At 44.1% G+C, this 19,573-nt stretch overlaps 1 protein-coding gene across 1 annotated transcript in view; it reads right to left on the reverse strand.

The window, feature by feature from the left end:
* LOC124805426 (myosin-I heavy chain) overlaps positions 1-19,573 on the reverse strand; it is an 804,788-nt gene that overhangs the window by 552,945 nt on the left and 232,270 nt on the right. The window lies entirely within an intron of this gene.

Raw genomic sequence — 19,573 nt, forward strand, 5'->3', positions numbered from 1 at the left:
GACGAACGTATCCGTTAGGACAATGCAGCCAAATTTGATCTTAATGCGCTATGGCAGCAGACGACCGACGCGAGTGCCTTTGCTAACAGCACGACATCGCCTGCAGCACCTATTGTGGACTCATGACTATATTGGTTGGACCGTAGACGACTGCAAAAACCGTAGCCTGGTCAGATGAGTCCCGATTTCAGTTGGTAACAGCTGACAGAAGGGTTCTAGTGTGGCGCAGACCCTACGAAGGAATGGACCCAAGTTGTCAACAAGACACTGTGCCAACAGGGGTTGGCTCCATAATGGTTGAGGGGGGGGGGGGGGGGGGAGCGGGCAGCTGTGTTTACATGGAATGGACTGGATTCTATGGTCCAACTGAAACGGTCATTCGGTGGAAATGGTTATGTTCGGCTACTTTTAGACCATTTGCAGCCATTCACGGACTTAATGTTCTCAAACAACAACGGAATTTTTATAGGCGACAGTGCGTGATGTCACCGGGCTGCAATTATTGATGAATGATCTGAAGAACATTCTGGGCAATTTGAGCGAATATTTTGGCTATCCTAATACGCCGACGTGAATCACATCGAATATTTATGGAACATAATCGAGAGGTCAGTTTGATGCACAAAATGCTGCACCGCGAACACTTTCGCAATTATGGATAGTTACAGAGGCGTCATGGGTCAATATTTCTGCAGGGGGCTTCCAGCGACTTGTGGAGTCCATAATACGTCGCGTTGCTGCATTACGCCGGGCAGAAGGAGATCCGACACGATATTAGGAGGTATCACATGACTTTTGTCACCTCAATGTATATGTTTTTTATATCACTGAAGAGTGTGATCCCCACTCTATCATAATTAATCTGTTTGTGGAGTGAATCTTTTGGAAGGCCGGACCCAGCAATATTTTTGAACTAATCGTGAGATGTACTCCACCAAGGGACTTTATCCCATTTAATGTGTAAACTACACCTGTCTTGAGGAAATATTTTTGTTCCCGTTGGTGGCCTTTATTGCTGTATTTCAAATTTTTAAGGTGGTCGTTTTTGTTAGATTTATTTGATAAAATAAAATTATGTAAATCTCGGTATGTGCGTTTGGTACCTTCCACTACTGAATTGAGTGTACTGTGTTCTTGTAATTTTGAGACAGGTCACTCTCTCTGCAACTGATCCAACCAACATTGTAGGCGGAAGAATAACATCGCGTAAATAATACTGATTCCCCTTCCTTGAGCTGGACGGGATAGCGATGCCTTTTGACTGTCATCAAGATGTGATGTAATATCCTGTCGATTACCAAATACCGGTTACTTCGGATAGTCGGTTTCAGCAGGTTTGGCACAATATTCGTCAGTAACACAAGTATTCATGCTGACTTGAGAGGGCATCGCAGTAAACGTGTCCCTGAACTTCGCGAAGCAAGTAATTCTTCAATAAGTGCCCACAAATCGTGTGCAAATATTCAACCCACTGTCTTCGTCACTAGATACGTCGCCTACTGACGAAAATGTTGGTTATAGGCGGATGGCGGTCGACTAAACTTCAGCCTCTGGGAGGGGCAGCCCCGTGTTATGGTTTATTCGGGAGATATTTGCAGTGGAGCTTTACGAAAGACGCCTAGGGAAAATGAGGAGAAGCGTGGCTGGCTGAAGCGCTTCTCTAGTCCCACCACAGAACCCAGCCCAACAGCCGACAGCGGAATTTCTTGCGCTCTCATTCATAATGCCTCGCATGGTTTGTGAACATGTTCGAAGCCACGAACGACTGTTTTTTAAGAACGTGTCATCTCTAGAGTAACAAGATGCTGAGCTCGAGTCTACCAACTATCTGTCGTAGCATTCATACGCTGAGAGCATGTAAGTGGGAATCGCGTTTAATGCTCCGTTATGGACGAGGTCATTTGTGACGAAAATCTGAAACTGCTCAAGGATTGGACTGAAAATTGACCCTGGTCTTTAAAATTAAACGACTAGGCATTCGCGTTACGGAGGGTGACAAACTTAAATTTGCATTGTTGGACGTTGATTTGAATGCCACTCCAGCTGAATGTGAGATTCCGGAATAGTCATAATGCTACCACAAAGATTGTACAGTAGGTTTAGCACAAATAGGCTTATTGCACACTAACAACTGTAACGTCTAATACAGAAAATCATTGAACTCTAAATGATCGTTACCCGAATTAGTCTCATGTCACCTGAATAGGCGGAGGAACAAAATTAGAATTCTATGCCAGAGATAGTTGCCCTGTATTTATCGGCAGCTACCTCGCGATCAGGGGTGTAATATTATTTCTTGAGTTGCAAATAGAACAACTGATAAATAATAGAGGACGCCGTCATTAGTAAAATCTGATATATTTGTTTCTTGGAAGTTTTACAGCATATTATCGTGTAGACTCTAGACTGAAAAAGTTCTGGTGTAATCACATTACGGAGGTATTCAAAATATTAAAAACTATTTTAAGATGTCTGTCTCGGTAGCTGCGGGGGTCTGTGCGGCAGATAGCTAAGCGAAGGGGCCCTAGTTCGATTGTTGGACGGATTGGAGATGTTCTCCGCTTCGTAACTGGGTGCTGTTTTGGCATCATCATCATGACAATCATCACCACCACCAGTTGCAAGTCACCTAGTCGAAAAAAAGACTTGCAGCTGGCGGCGAGGCCGCCACACGACAGAGAGAGATTTTAAGAGGTAAATCACAGTTAATTGCTACATCGTTAAATGTGAAATAGGTGAGGCGAGCGCGCTGCAACCTCTGTTTGGCTCGCACGTGCACCACGTGGACGTCAAGCTGGCCTGCACGTGAAGTCAGCAGCACACCGCTGCTGTCAGTGATCTGGACGCCAGCACTGCAGCCCTCTCGAAGGAACAGCTGTTAATGAGGCGTCTTCACTACAGGGAACAGCTCTGTTTGTACCATCTGTTGCTCTCCCAGTCTCCCAACCAGTTCTACTGCAAATTACTCTCCTGCCCTCGCTCGGCCTTTCCGTAGCAGAGTCTCACTGACTTGTCCATTGTACGTCCTCTAGTTAACGAAGTTTGGCGTTACAAATTCAGAGTTGTACTAAGCGTCCACGGCCCCAAGGTCTCTTTGATCTGTCACCTAGATAACTTGCGGCTGGAGTTAAACATGCCCAATGCACTACGAACTCTGGAGCAACACATTGCCGTTGATAGCATACAGACCGCTAAATCTTGTGTTGTCATTTAACTGCCTTTTGAAAACACTTTGCTGACGGGAATTTTAAACTGTATTGAAGAATTATAAAACACACGTGAAACACGCAGGTAAGGTTGTGTGCGATACGCCGCCGATTATAATCCAGTACTGGGGGGTGGGGGAGGGGGCAGAGGGGGGGGGGGGGGAAGAAGAGAAGGGGAGGCGGGAGAGGGGAGATTGCAGCAAGTCCACTTGCACCAACGACCGTGCAGCAGTTGTCAACCGCGCTGGAGGAGGAATGAAACGTCCTACTACAAAAACTCCATACCAATCTCGTGGCCAGCATGGGAGGGCGTTCCTGAGCATACACTGCCGTCCGTGGTGATCACACTCCCTATTACAAACTATGTCCCGTCTTCGGTAACATCCAGGGGACCATCATAAATCGCGGTAACTTCAGTCTCATTACTGTCTTTGAATAAAATTATCAGGTCTGTTCGTCTCATTGCGTATTTCTTTCGGTTACCATCTATATTGTACTGTAGCAGTTCTTTCTACACTACTGGACATTAAAATTGCTACACCAAGAAGAAATGCAGATGATAAACGGGTATTCATTGGACAAACATATTATACTAGAACTGAAATGTGATTACATTTTCACGCAATTTGGGTGCATAGATCCTGAGAAATCAATCCCAGAACTATCACCTCTGCCCGTAATAACGGCCTTAAGACGCCTGGGCATTGAGTCACAGTTTGGATGGCGTGTACATGCACAGCTGCCCATGCAGCTTCAACACGACACCACAGTTCATCAAGAGTAGTGACTGGCGTATTGTGACGAGCCAGTTGCTCGGCCACCATCGACCAGACGTTGTCAACTGGTGAGAGATCTGGAGAATGTGCTGGCCAGGGCAGCAGTCGAACATATTCTACATCCAGAAAGGCCCGTACAGGACCTACAACATGCGGTCGTGCTTTATCCTGCTGAAATGTAGGGTTTCGCAGGGATCGAATGAAGGGTAGAGCCACGGGTCGTAACACATCTGAAACGTAACGTCCACTATTCAAAGTGCCGTCAATGCGAACAAGAGGTGACCGAGACGTGTAACCAATGGCACCCCATACCATCACGCCGGGTGATATGCCAGTATGGCGATGACGAATACACGCTTCCAATGTGCGGTCACCGCGATGTCGCCAAACACGGATGCGACCATCATGATGCTGTAAACAGAACTTGGATTCATCCGAAAAAATGACGTTTCGCCATTCGTGCACCCAGGTTCGTCGTTGAGTACAACATCGCAGGCGCTCCTGTCTGTGATGCAGCGTCAACGGTAACCGCAGCCATGGTCTCGGAGCTTATATTCCATGCTGCTGCAAACGTCGTCGAACTGTTCGTGCAGATGGTTGTCGTCTTGCAAACGTCCCCATCTGTTGACTCAGGGATCGAGACGTGGCTGCACGATATGTTACAGCCATGCGGATAAGATGCCTGTCATCCCGACTGCTAGTGATACGAGGCCGTTGAGATCCAGCACGGCTTTCAGTATTACCCTCCTGAACCCATCGATTCCATATTCTGCTAACAGTCATTGGATTTCGACCAACGTGAGCAGCAATGTCGCGATACGATAAACCGCAATCGCGATAGGCTACAATCCGACGTTTATCAAAGTCGGAAACGTGATGGTACGCATTTCTCCTCCTTACACGAGGCATCACAACAACGTTTCACCAGACAACGCCGGTCAACTGCTGTTTGTGTATGAGAAATCGGTTGGAAACTCTCCTCATGTCAGCACGTTGTAGGTGTGAATGCTCTGAAAAGCTAATCATTTGCATATCACAGCATCTTCTTCCTGTCGGTTAAATTTCGCGTCTGTAGCACGTCATCTGCGTGGTGTAGCAATTTCAATGGCCAGTAGTGTATGTATGGTACAAATTACATCTGATTGTTACTGGGCAATGGCACAAGTTACTTTCGTCCTTATGTTTTGCACATAGTTGTCGTATCTGCTTAGTATGTCGTGAAAGAGATATTTCATTCCCAGAATACCGCCCATTAACATGATCGGAGGAACGTTGAAGAATGTAGCTGTCGTTAGAGTACTCCAGTTGCCAAAGCTGTTACTTTCCTTCAGACAGGAATTGACATCAATTTCGTCAGCAGGACCAGAACTGAGCACCTCTGACGGAACTGAAGCGCTGAAGATTTTACCCTAGCCTTTGCTTTTACATTTGTTAGCACACGATATTGTTCTGGTCAGAAAATAGCGTACTTGCATCATGCACACAGCCAACGTATACACCTAAGGCAATCAACATCAGGTGGTATAGCACTTAGCAGCCCCATCAGTCAAGCAAATCAGTAACAGCTTGCACTGTACGTGCTTGAGCATTGTCCTGCAAAATGATGGTCAGGTCCTCCAGAATGTGTCGTCACTTCTGTCTCTATGCTGTTCATTTTTGGAACACAACCTACGACCACATCGCTGGCAAGAGGTTATACACAATGCTGGTGACTACTGTGAAGGTTAGTAAAACTTTGAAACGCATATCTACTTTGTAAGAGCTGTAAATAAATAGTTGCCGCTATTAAAGTTCCAACCCTCATATATAAAGTCCCAACATGGAAGTCTGAAGTGATTTTGGAAACTCCTTGATACTTTAGTTTTCAAACTCATGAAGTTCCCTAACAAACAGCTCCACCAATAGCCAGTTAAATATTTAAGTAAAGTAATTACTGTAAACAGTATATTATAACGTGAAAAAATTTTAATACAGCAACCGACTGGCCTTGAAGATGGCTTACGATTATGAGCCGAAATATCGGAAGAAGAAATATTGTTGTCCCGTATCTCACGCCCATGCCCGTTATGTGATGAAATAAATTAATTACTAATCGTACCGTCAGTGTCCAGATTATTCTTATCAACTGAAGACATGTTTGGCATTTTACTCGCTAATGTTTAATCGTAAAAGTCCGTATTCTCGCACATTACTAAAAATTACAGATTTTGGCGTACGGCAATCATCAGATCATTAACAGTAATCTGAATTTTGGGAAGAACTAGAAGACCTCCTATCCAAGATCCCAGACGAACACATCATCATCCTGGTCGGAGATTTCAATGCGCAACTTGGCAAGGAGAGAAAATTCCAAGACATTGTTGGAAATTACACAGCACACAAAAGAACCAACCGCAATGAAGAGAGCTCGTGGAATTGTGTAAGGCTTTTAACCTTGTCGTAATATCAACAGCATTCAAACAATTGAAAAAAAACATAACTTGGTCATGCTCAAATCCGAATCTTGGAGAATATCAAATTGATCACCTTGCCATCACCCGAAAAGCACAACGAGAGATCCAGAATGTTAAAGTTCTGAGAAATCCAACCTGGATTCAGATCACTATCTTTCAAAGATTAAAATTAAGCTAATTCCAAGAAACTCCGGAAAAACACAGGCAAAGACGATAGACAGATTTGACACGGAAAAGCTGATGTCCAATCGAGAATTAACACGTAAACTTGAATCCTTAGATCCAGAGTGCTGGGAAGAATTGCAGCAAGCCCTGGTCAGAACAGCAAGGGAAACTGTTCTGCTTCTGAAACCGAAGAAGCATGCTTGGTGGAACTCTGAGGCAGCAGTGAAGCAAAGACAGCATGCGTGGCAGAGATGGAATGCCAAGAAAAATGAAGCTAACAAAACTAACTTCCTGGATACTAGAAACCACGCTGCAAAGATTACGCGGGGAGTGAAGCGTACACTTGAGAAAATGCAGTTGGCACAAATTGAACAAGACTTCCAGCAGACAAATACACGAAATTTCTATAGAACTTTTAAGGCCAATCTCACCAAGTGTAATCATCCAAGCCTACACTTCAAAGTCCCAAACGGGAAGCTAGCTCACAATCATAAAGACAGCTGCCAGATATTAGCGAATTACTTTACAGCTCTTCTGAATTGTGAACCTCCAGGCTCCACACCCAAATTGATCACCACCTACGGAAAAGGAAATCAAGCTAATTATTCACTCGCTTAAAAACAACGAAGTACCAGGGTAAGATTCTATAATCGCTGAGCTGTGGAAGTATGCAGGGCATAAGGAAATAAACTAACAGAAAGTATCAGCCAGATTTGGGACACTGAAAGACTCCCACAAGGCTGGAATTATTCTCTATTTCACCCTCCTAATATGAAAGGCGACAGAACAGATGTAAATAAGTATCGTGGCCTCTCTCTCATATCAACAACGTATAAGAGTCTGTCGAAAGCTCTGCAAACTAGGACGGAAGAACAGCTAGACCCACAGCTGGGAGAGTATCAAGGAGGTTTCAGGAAGAACAGATAATGAACCTCAAATCCATCTTTTCGTACCTGAAGCTCAGGAATAAAAGTTTTGTTGTGACCTTTGTGGATTTCAAAAAGTCATACGACTCGATTGATCCTAAAACCCTGATCAGAATTCTAGAAGAACTTGGCCTAGACAAGAAGACCAAAGCGATAATCCAGCAGACAAATACACGAACCTAAAACCTACACAACCTAAAAAGTGGAATTTGGAGGAGAAACATCAGAAGCTTTTATATAGAGACTGGAGTGAGGGAAGGAGATGGGTCCTCACTTCTGCTCTTCAACTGTGCCCTCGAGAAGATGATTCGTGAGTGGCGCAAAGAACTGGAAAACCAAAGAATTAAAAATGGTGTCAGGCTGGGTTACAAGAAACAAAATCTTGAAATCAATTGTTTAGCTTTTGCAGATGATCTTGCAGTTTTTTCAGATTCCATGGAAACAACTGAGAGACAGATTAATGAGCTTAACGTACAAACACGGAAGACTGCCTCCAAATTTCTTTTGAGAAAACCGAGTTTGTAACGAACATAAATTCACCACCAAGGGAGCTTGTAGTGGGTCAAGGCAAAATTAAGCGATTGGAAAGTTTAAATATCTCGAAGAATTGATAACAGCCACCTTTCAGAGAAGGAAGTCTTCATATCACGCACGAACAAAATGGAAATGGCATTCCATTTAACTGAAAGCATTTACAACAAAAGATCAGTATCGTTCAATGCAAAGTTAAGGCATTACTGCAGTGTTATCCGTCCGGAGGTCTTGTACGCTTCTGAATGCCTAGTAATGAACAAAAAAGGCCTAATCGAAAAAACGGAGATCATGGAAATGAAGATTTTGAGAAAGATCATAGGTCCCATCAAAGAGAATGGGGAACATAGAAGACGTCATAATCAAGAACTGTATTCCCACATAGAGAAGATAATCGATACCATCAGGAGAAGAAGGATTATGTTTTATAGACATATGACCCGAACGATCCCGGGAAGACTCACCAAACGTATGATCACCTACTTTCAGGAGAAGAAAACAAAATGGTCCTGGTTCACAAGAGGTGGAGAAAGACCTTAAAGAAGTGGGGATCATCCATGATGCCGGCCGCGGTGGCCGTGCGGTTCTAGGCGCTCCAGTCTCGAGCCGCGCTGCTGCTACGGTCGCAGGTTCGAATCCTGCCTCGGGCATGGGTGTGTGTGATGTCCTTAGGTTAGTTAGGTTTAAGTAGTTCTAAGTTCTAGGGGACTGATGACCACAGCAGTTGAGTCCCATAGTGCTCAGAGGCAATCACCCATGATGACATTTTGGAGCGTGCCCCACTCAAGGAGAAACTTACGGCGTGGCAGGGTTTCCAAGAAAAGCCAAAACTAAAAACAGGAAAGGCTTGAACCCAGGAGAGGAAGGAGCAGCGCCGAGAACGAATGCCGGAGCACTGGGCAAAGATCAGAATGCGTAAAGCATGACAGTTGAAATAACGTGGTCCAAATATGGCCTATACGAAATGAATGAATTCTGATGTCAGATCAACGTCACAGAACGCGTACACGCAGCTACACGAGAAAGAGCTCTTAATGATCTGATGATGGCTGCAAGCTGGAATCAGTCGTCGGGAATGTAGTAATGTGCGATAAAGTCGGATATCTACGCATAAAGAATACTTTTGATTTCCCTGAAATAGCGTCGTTTACAGAGGCCTGGAAAGTGCGCATACACACGACGTTGCCACAACGGGTATATTAACCACTCTTCAGGTGCCTGGATCGTAGTATTTGGTTAGTGAAATTTCGTAACTTGCCACGGAATCAGGGCGAGAACCCTGACTGGGCTTCTTTGGAAGGTTGCGGGGAAGCCGCAGAAGCACCGGCCGACTCGCCCTCGGCTGCCGCTACGCACTGTGTAGTCGCGGCCGCGCGCCTGCCGGGTTGGCGGGTTATCGGGCCGCTTCCTGGCGATATCTGCTATCGCGCTCAGCTGCTGCCGGTCCAGCGGCGCCACGGCTTTCCTGCGGAAGGCGTCCGGGAGGCGAACCACGCTCGTCGCGAGTCCAGCGTGTGTGCTGAGTGAAGCCAGCCACCTGTCGCGGGCTGATCACTTGTGCCAGCCAGCAACCAGTCGGGTCTGCAGGCGCCGACCTACCCATCGTCCCGACTAAAGGCACTCCTGCTTAGCATCTCGCCTTTGTTTTGTCACTCTTACGACTTATTCGCTACTGCCATATACTTCTGTTATTGCCTTCAGACCGAATGTTTTGATGGAGCTACGCTATCCTGTGCAAACCTCTTCTTTTCTACGTAACTACTGCAACCTACATATGTTTCAACCTGGTTACTGCACTCTACAAAACTTACCCCACACACTCCCGTCCATTACCAACTGACGATTCTTTGATGCCTCCGAATGTTTCCTGTCAATCAAGCCCACCTTTTGGTCAGACTGCGACAAGATTTTTTTTTTTCGATTCGATTCTGCACCTGTTCAGCATGCGATCAAATCTTCGGCATTCCTCTATAGTACAACATTTCAAAAACTTCTCCGCTCTGAACTGTTTATCGTCCACTTTTCACTACCGTTCAAAAAATGGCTCTGAGCACTATGGGACTCAACTGCTGAGGTCATTAGTCCCCTAGAACTTAGAACTACTTAAACCTAACTAACCTAAGGACATCACAAACATCCATGCCCGAGGCAAGATTCGAACCTGCGACCGTAGCGGTCTTGCGGTTCTAGACTGCAGCGCCTTTAACCGCACGGCCACTTCGGCCGGCTCTTCCGTTCAAATCAACATTCCATACAAATACGTTCAGAATAGATTTCTTAACATTTAAATTTATTTTCGATGCTAACGAAATTCTCTTTTTTCATAAACACATTTACTTATATTACCAGACTATATTTTACATCCTTTTTACTTCGACCATCACCGGTCTTTTATCAGTACAAACTGCAAAATTTATCTACTGCGTTTATTGTCTCATTTCCTAATCTAATTCTCTCAGTAGTTCCCGATTCCATTACTCTTGCTTTACTTTTGTCGATGTTTAAGCCCTCTTTTTCCTTTCAATTCTTCTTCCAAGACATTTCCATCTCTGACGTAAGTACAATGTCGTCGGCAAATTTTAGTTTTTATTTTCTTCTCCTTCAACTTTAATTCCTTCTCCTAAGTTCTCTCAGGTTTCCTTTACATCTTGCTCACTCTGTAGATTAAATAATATAGCGGATAGGCTACGACCCTATCTCACTCCCTTCTCAACCACTGATTCTCTTTCATGTCCTTCAACTCTTGTAACTGCAGTCTGGTATCTGTACCAGGTAACTTTTCGCTTCCTGTTATTTACCCTTCCCACTTTTTTCCAGTTAATGTTGTCAAAAAGTTTCCCTAAATCTAAAAATGCTGTAAATGTAAGTGTATCTTTCTGCAGCCCCACTTCTAAGCTGTCATGTTCCTACATCTCCTACTCCACCTGATCACTTCCAACATTGTCTTAATTTTTCAATTTCGCAATTATCGTATTTTTTCAATTGCTTCTTTTATATACACAACATAAGCGACAAAATTTTGCGCCCTATTGAGCTTTTCAGTGTCAAGTTAATTACAGCAGCAGTCCTCTCCACACGTCCCAGTAAGAGTTTCACGACACGGATTTCCATCCTCATATGGCAGTTCTAATCTCCGTCCAGCCATCCAGATTGGTTTTTCGGTGGTTTCTGTAAATCGCTTAGGGCAGCCTCCGCTTGGCAGAATTTACTTCTGCTCGTCGTTCCTCTCAATTTTAGCTCCTATCTGACTCAATTTTGCAAACATTTTCTGCGCCAAAATTAACATGCGGTATGTCATTGTTCTTTTGTCTGGAAGGGGCTATTACGGTGCTTGCTCCTGTCTTGAAATATGTGCGAGTGTTTCGTTATTACTACAGCAACGCATCCTTCCTGACATACAACTGGAATGATTGTGAGAAATTTCCAAGTAATTGGCTGTCTATTGTTATAAACGCTCTTTACAATTGTTTTGCGTACACGAGGTACGATTTTTTGATGATAAATACTTTCTGATAAAACCGGGAAAATTTCAGGCAATGTCTTAGTGCCCTGAGGTTAGACCACCTACTTTCACAGTAGTGGCACGGGATGGTTGAAAGCTCATTCTCGAAGAAATACTTTAGTTTCATATTTAACGCGCCAGCTGTTCTTCCAAGGTCTTTCCGTTGCCGCGAAGAAAATAAAGGAACACGTTCGTCTTACTTAAAACAGTGAATTAACAGGTGAGATGGTTTCGCGAAACTCAAGAAACTATTAAGCACTTTATTTTTTTCTTTTTTTTTCTTAATTGTGCCTATTTTTTGACACACAATATAAAATGTAAACCGAAACGTAATCTCACCCTACACGAAAAATAGCTGACAAACGGGAAACATACGTGAATTAAAAATTACAAGTCAACCGTTCCAGAAAATCATGTTATCTAAAGTCAGTGTAAAAAAATTTTATTTTATCTGATCCTTCTGGTTGAGAGTGGTTTTTTTTTTTTTTTTTTTTTTTAAATTTAAACCGATAACATCATTGAAACAGATATCAGACATGGAAATGAAAGTTAGACTTTAATGTCCCATCGACGACGAGGGCATTAGCGACGGATTGAGAACGAACTCACCAGCGTTCTTGTTAATGAAACCATCTTGACGTTTGCCTTAAGAAAAGCACAGAAAACCAAAATCTCGATGGCCAGACACGGGTATGTACCGCCGACCTCTCGAATACAAGTCCACTGTCTTAATTAGTCACCTCGTTCGATTTCAGACAAGATCTTCTTGCTTCTTATTTCGGTTTTTAGAATCTGTCATTCGTATATTGCACAAAATTCGTCTAACATCACACTTGCCAAAAGCATTGGTTTTCGTATGCGCACCTCCTACTAGTTTTCTTGACCTTTTTCTCAGTTTTTACCGACACTTAATAGAAACAAGCAACCGCAGCTCTAGGGTTCGCTTCAATATTTAGCTGAGGCTACTCACCAATGTCCCGACAAAGCCGGTATGAAGTACTATCTGAAGAAAGCTGTACAAATATGCGGGCAGATCTTGATAAGGTATCAAAGTTCTGCAAATATTGGCAACTTGATGTTCAGAATCAAAATTTATGGACTTTACAAACGCTAAATCACTACAATATCAACGACTGCCAATGCGAATCAGTCAACCCATGCAAACAGATGAGTGTAACAGTTTGCGGAGATATGAAGTGGAATGATCACATTAGTCTCATTCGTTGGTAAAGCAGGCGGCAGACTTAATTGCATTGGAAGGATATTGGGAAAATGCATTCAGTCTATAAAGGACATCGCTTACAAAACACTTGTGACCTATCCTGGAATATTTCTCAAGTTTATGGGACCTTCATCAGGTGAGTCTAACAGGGATATTGAACGAATGTAAAGAAAGGCAGTTCGAATCGGCAGTTTTGTTTGACCGTCGGTAGAGTGCCACGGATATTCTGAAGAATCTGAACTAGCAGACGTATGAAGATAGAGAACATATCCCACGAGGTATAAAGTTACAAGAAACAGTGTCCAGGAATCTAGGAACATACTATTGCCTTCTACGCACCGCTGTCGCAATGATCAAACGAATTATCGCGCGCACAGTTGCATTCTTCCCGCCCTCCGTATGCGAACAAAACGGGAAGAAATCGTAGTATATGATACAATGGGAAGTTCCGTCTGCTATTCACAGTGGTTTGCAGAATATGGATGTAGATGTATAGTTTTGTTCGCTGAGAATAATGGCAAACCGCTCTTCAGGGCTGAGAGTTTCCATTTGGGCGACAAGTAAGGCACAACTATCGGAATGCAGACCTCTTTCATCTCGGACATTGACGGAGAGCTGACACTCTGCCCCTGTGTACACGGTGATCGTCTATCGCAAAAAGTTTCTAAGAGTAAAAAACCTTGTAATATATCACACCTCCCCTGGCTACGGCCTAACCCGGATCAGCTTTGTGTTTTTAGGTACTGTTTTCGTCGCATCTTATCGTTTATGCGCTCACTTGAGCAATATTTCTCTGCCACTGTCGCATTTTCACTTGGCTTTACATGAATGAACGAGCCACACTTAATCTGCTTGTCCTGATACCCGTGCAATAGAGTGCATGCAAAGAAAACTGCGCCCCTTTCTTTGTACCATAATTGTGAATAAAATGGTCAGTTTTAAAATACGTTAGTGTGGACTACTTGTTTCATAAAATCACTTAATAATTTTATATTTTAACGAGGAGGGGAAAGAGACAATAATGAGGAAAGGCAGGTGCCAGATTTCTTCTGCTAGTCTCAGCAGCAGTAGGGAGGGAGGGAGGGAGGGAGGGAGGGGGAGAGGGAGAACCCTCGCGTGCACAGTAACGGGGACGACTCTAAGGCGCTCCTGCTCCGGCTGTACTCTGATGAAGACCACGCGACTCTCTCGTGGACACGGACGAAGTGTCTTCTTTAACTGGCAGCACTGTCCCCGCTTTGTTCCGAGATCGAAGACGCCTTGCACCGTGAAATTAATAATGGATCTCGAAGAGTTATTTGCATTCTACGACAATGAGACTTCCTTATTTAACCTTTCTGCTGTTTTCATCATTTCTCCCGGTGTAATTAGGGCTGTCTCGGATGCAAATGATGGCGACGCAGCAACCTGAAATTGTGTGAGCTTGCCGTATCACCGTGTTCGAAGAGACGGACGTGCACGAAAATGCTGACTGTGAGGACGTCATGACGGCACTTTTTAATTTTCTGCTTATTTATTTACTGTTGCTCAAAGATAGTGAAACAGTTTTCGAGATATTTCATTCGTGGAGGTGTTTGGATTCTCCGATGCGTAGTCTGGAGTAAACTCATCATTCAATAAAGCAAGACGGGAGAGAGGTATTAATCAATACAGGACGCCGGAAATTCGCTCTGTAGTAATGGAGTTAACCGGACTATAACGACATTTTTTTAAAGAGGTTACTTCGACGAAGTTGGCAACGTGGTACGAATTCTAAAACGTAAAAGAGAGTTGCTATGGACGACAGATGGTACGACGAGCCTCTAGGCTGTTTCGCACGCTCCGTAGCGGATCGTGTCAATATGACAAACTTCGACACTTTACGTTACATTTTTATTCACGTATTATCTATATACAAACTGCCGGGCAATATTCAGTGCACGCTGTCAGACACTTCTTGTGATTATTATTCTTGCCTCTTCACACATCATTCGCAAATGGAACGGGGAAATGATTTCATACGTGGTCTGATTTCTCAAACGCTTCCTCGTTGCGGGTACAGGAAGCTACGTCTCTGAGGGAGCAGAATCATTTTTAGATTATTCCGAACACTGGCTAGTTACGTATTTCTTGCTACACACCGTCAGAGGAAACGTTATTCTCCTACTCTTTATCGCACAAGGCCGAGAAAGCTCTTAAACTTGGTAAACTAATCAGTATATGTTTAACAGCGTTATATAAGATAGTTTGTTCGCAGCCTTAAGGCAGATTTTTGTTTGTTTTGGTATAAGGGTACAACATCCGAGAAAGAAACAGCATTCGTAGTCTTAAAGAAACTGATCTTCGATACCATGGGATAGTTGATCGCTAATACGCCGCATTAGCTGAGTGCTGCAGGTCTTGTCATATCTCTTTCCGATCGGATTGATATTAGAAGACACGGTAGTTAGAAAGTCGTTCATAGCTTGTCCACAATTCGCCAGTGAGCTTAAGAAGCACGGTCGTGGCTTTACTGATAGAATGAACGCAGCATTCGCTTCAAGAAAGCCACGGAACCTTTAAATCAAAATGACTGCGCGCAGATTTAATTCCGTTACTCTGGAATGTTAGTCTGTTTCTTTCACCACTATGCCAATTCGTTCATATTGAGAACGCTAAGGAGTGACACATTAATTCTGGAGTAAATGATAACAGTTATGAGAAATTACAGGTATTTCAGTTAGCTTCGTTTACTGATTGAAATAACTTTCACATTCTTATAGCTAAAACCACGACATCTGAGTCGGTAAAAACGATAAAATTAAAACTTTAAACAAATTTTCAGCTGAAATGTCGTAATTCTCAGCTGAAATGACGTCTTTTTCGAGTCTTCTGGATTAAATGTCAAACCTCTCTGCAGTGTCTCATGAAATAAGAGCATGAGGCACGGTTGATGGTGATCCGTCTATCGGATGGGGATGTTAAAACTCGGCGCTCCCCTTGGTGCTTTTCGAGAGGAGTAGGCTCTGTGCCGGTACCGGGCTTCACCCTCTCCATAACAACACACACTCAGCACTACACTGTGCCAGCACTCATCGCAATCATCCACATGATTCGCATACACACTCGACACGTCACTACAGGTCGGCAAACCGCCTCCGCCAGGACCTCACCAAGAACAGCGATGCGGCATTCCTCCTACGCTCGTTCCCCGAGTATGGGACTTCTCTGACTTTTGCCAGTGTAACGTCTCAACTTCACGACCGTGTTCGTGTTCAGCCAGTCACACACGGCGACGAAGCTGACACAATACATTGACACATGTGTGAAAAAATCGTCCGTTTTATATCGCAAGTGTAGTCCAAATACATATTAGCTATAGATCATTTGGCCATTTCAATTTGGAATGCCTTCATCCACGGATTTAATGGAAATCGTGACTAATAGTTTTTCTCACAAACGGTTAGTATTTTCAGTAGATACAAAAATTTCTGCTGTTTTAAGATACTACCCAGCAGTAATTTCACACACGAAGAAATGTTACAAATAAGATACCGGACTAATGTCGCCACCAATGCTAAGCCACAGCAACTGAGCGTAAAGGCTGTGATGTCAAGCATGAAGGATATAGTTTCCGCCGCTGGAACGCTCAGTAAGGTAATTGGAAACAATGCGCCACCACCTCGCTTGCACCCCAGCAGCAGCTCTGTCTTTCAGGACAAAATGCTATTAACATCAATTCAAGCGAAATAATCACAGTGCTGGACTTGTTGAACGATTTCGTCATTGTACCCTTGCGATCATTCCAGTCTACTTACGGCAAAGAAAAAGTTTTCATCTCTCAGCAAGATTGATAATTGCAGTTTGCAACTCTTAATAGATCCACAAACGCTTTTTTCTCTCTCTCTCTCTCTCTCTCTCTCTCTCTACCTCCCTGACACACAAACACGCACACACACACACACACACACACACACACACACACACACACACACACAAGCACTAGAAGAATGTAGGTAGCTGGAGGACAGCTGTGAAGTGTTCATAGAATTAATGTAACCCGGATTACCTATGTTTCCGCTCGAGGAGGAAAAAACTATACAGAATATAAATAAAAATGCAGAAATCAAGTCACGAAAGATTAGTGTTTTGAAGTTAAACAGATATAACTTTAAAGCAGATGAGAGAAGTGAACTATGAGAACACAGTCCTGGAGAATCTTTTGAGAAATTTCCGCCATTTGGCAGTCAATTGTTCATTTATTTTACACAATCATGATTTCGACTTTATAGCTATTCTCCAATGCATGTTGAAGTGCCAAAATATGACTGACCTGTTTGTTTCATGTCTTCGTCGAAATAGTATCTTTCTGGTATTGTAGACCAGTTGTCGTATTACAGGATATGAGTACACGTCGAATATACACTATGTGATCAAAAGTATCAGGACACCTGGCTGAAAATGACTGACAAGTTCGTGGCGCCCTCCATCGTTAATGCTGGAATTCAATACGTTGTTGGCCCACCCTTAGCCTTGATAACAGCTTTCACTCTTGTAGGCATACGTTCAACCAGGTGCTGGCCCATTCTTCATGGAGTGCCGCACTGAGGAGAAGTATCGATGTCTGTGCGGTGAGGCCTTCCAAAACATCCCATAGGTGTTCTATAGGACTCAGGTCAGGACTCTGTACAGTCCAGCCCATTACAGGGATGTTATTGTTGTGTAACCACTCCGCCACAGGCCGTGCATTATAAACAGGTGCTCGATCGTGTTGAAAGATGTAATTGACATCCCCGAGTTGCTATTTAACAGTGAGAAGCAAGAAGGTGCTTAAAACATGAATGTAAGCCTGTGCTGTGATACTGCCACGCAAAACAAGTGGTGCAAGCTCCCTCCATGAAGAATACGACCACACCATAACATCTCCGCCTCCGAATTTTACTGTTGGCACTACACACGCTGGCAGATGACGTTCACCGGGCATTCACCATATCCACACCCTGCCATCGGATTGCCACATTGTGTATCGTGATTCGTCACTCCACACAACGTTTTTCCACTATTCAATCGTCCTATGTTTACGCTCCTTACACCAAGCTAGGCGTCGTTTGGCATTTTCCGGCATGATGTGTGGCTTATGAGCAGCCGCTCGACCATGAAATCCAAGTTTTCTCACCTCCCGTCTAACTGTCATAGTACTTGCAGTGGACACTGATTCAGTTTGGAATTCCTGTGTGATGGTCTGGATAGACGTCTGCCTATTACACATTACGACCCTCTTCAACAGTCGGCGATCTCTGTCAGTCAACAGATGAGGTCGGCATGTACGCTTTTGTGCTGTACGTGTCCCTTCACGTTTCCACTTCACTATCACATCGGAAACAGTGGACCTAGGGATGTTTACGATTGTGGAAATCTCGTGTACAGACGTATGACACAAGTAACACACGATCACCTGACAACGTTCGAAGTCCGTGAATTCCATGGAGCGCCCCATTCTGCTCTCTCACGATGTCTAATGACTACTGAGGTCGCTGATATGGAGTACCCGGCAGTAGGTGACAGCACAGTGCACCTAATATGAAAAAAGTACGTTTTTGGGGATGTCCGGATACTTTTGATCACATAGTGTACGTAATATGGCTGGCATTGCGCACAGTGAAAACTGTTAACACATTGTATGGCTGTATTTGTCACTTCTGTCCATCAACTGACGGTTACACGCCACAGGCATATACTGGCTGTTAAATAAGCCATAATCTGTGTTAACAGTTTTTCAGTGTGCACAGTTCCAGCCATATTATGTAAGACCAGAAATTCGTTATTTCGAAGAAGTCATGTCACAGACAGGTCAGACAAATTTTAACATTTCAGCATGCACTTGAAATGGCTATAAAGCCGAAATCATCATTGTGTAAAATAAACGAACAATTAACTGTCAAATGGCGCAGATTTCTTTTAAAATATAGTCACTAGGGTTTGGTGGCAGCACGGTAGTCTTTGAACTGATTACTTGAAGAACTCACATCGAATTAACAGTTTCGCTGTCGATACATAACATGTCCCACGACAACGAGTTCATTCGCCGTGCCGTTTCGTGCTTGACGAACGATCGCGTCGCTTCGCAGGGGCGGCAGGCGGACGGGACGTGTCGGGGGCGGCGCTCTCGCTCCCCACCCCACGCACGGCGCTGACCCCCACGCCCCTTCCATCACGTACAACGTAAAGTCATTTCAGCGCGCCGTCCCTGGCCATAACTCATTGACCAAAGCAATTTTCAGCGCACCCTAGTCAACAGTGGCAATAACGGAGGAGGAAAAACACTTACTACCCCTGAATGGAAGTCTTCGGCTGTGTTAAATATTTTCTTGTCGTTGGGGAAATAGTTTGGACGCTGAAATAAAAAGCTCTGATTAATGTAAGTGCTGGCGACCTTACGGAATCAATCTACATTCCAATATTAATCACAGAAGTGGAAAGGCTACAGTATGGGCTTTTATCCGCATTAAAACCTTAAGTTTTACGAATCATGGACCATGACGTGACGTGGTCTCTTACGAGCAGCAACGACACAGATAATCGAATCGCAGGAGCAAGCAAGATAGGCAGAAATTGAACGCAACCATGTTCGAAGCGCAGTGGTTAGACACTGGACTCGCATTCGGGAGGACCACGGTTCAATCCCGCGTCCGGCCATCCTGATTTAGGTTTTCCGTGATTTCCCTAAATCATTCCAGGCAAATGCCGGGATGGTTCCTCTGAAAGGGCACGGCCGACTTCCTTCCCCATCCTTCCCTAATCCGATGAGACCGATGACCACGCTGTCTGGTCTCC

Source organism: Schistocerca piceifrons, chromosome 1 (genome assembly GCF_021461385.2).
Source record: "Schistocerca piceifrons isolate TAMUIC-IGC-003096 chromosome 1, iqSchPice1.1, whole genome shotgun sequence".
In the NCBI taxonomy this organism is placed as follows: Eukaryota; Metazoa; Arthropoda; class Insecta; order Orthoptera; family Acrididae; genus Schistocerca; species Schistocerca piceifrons.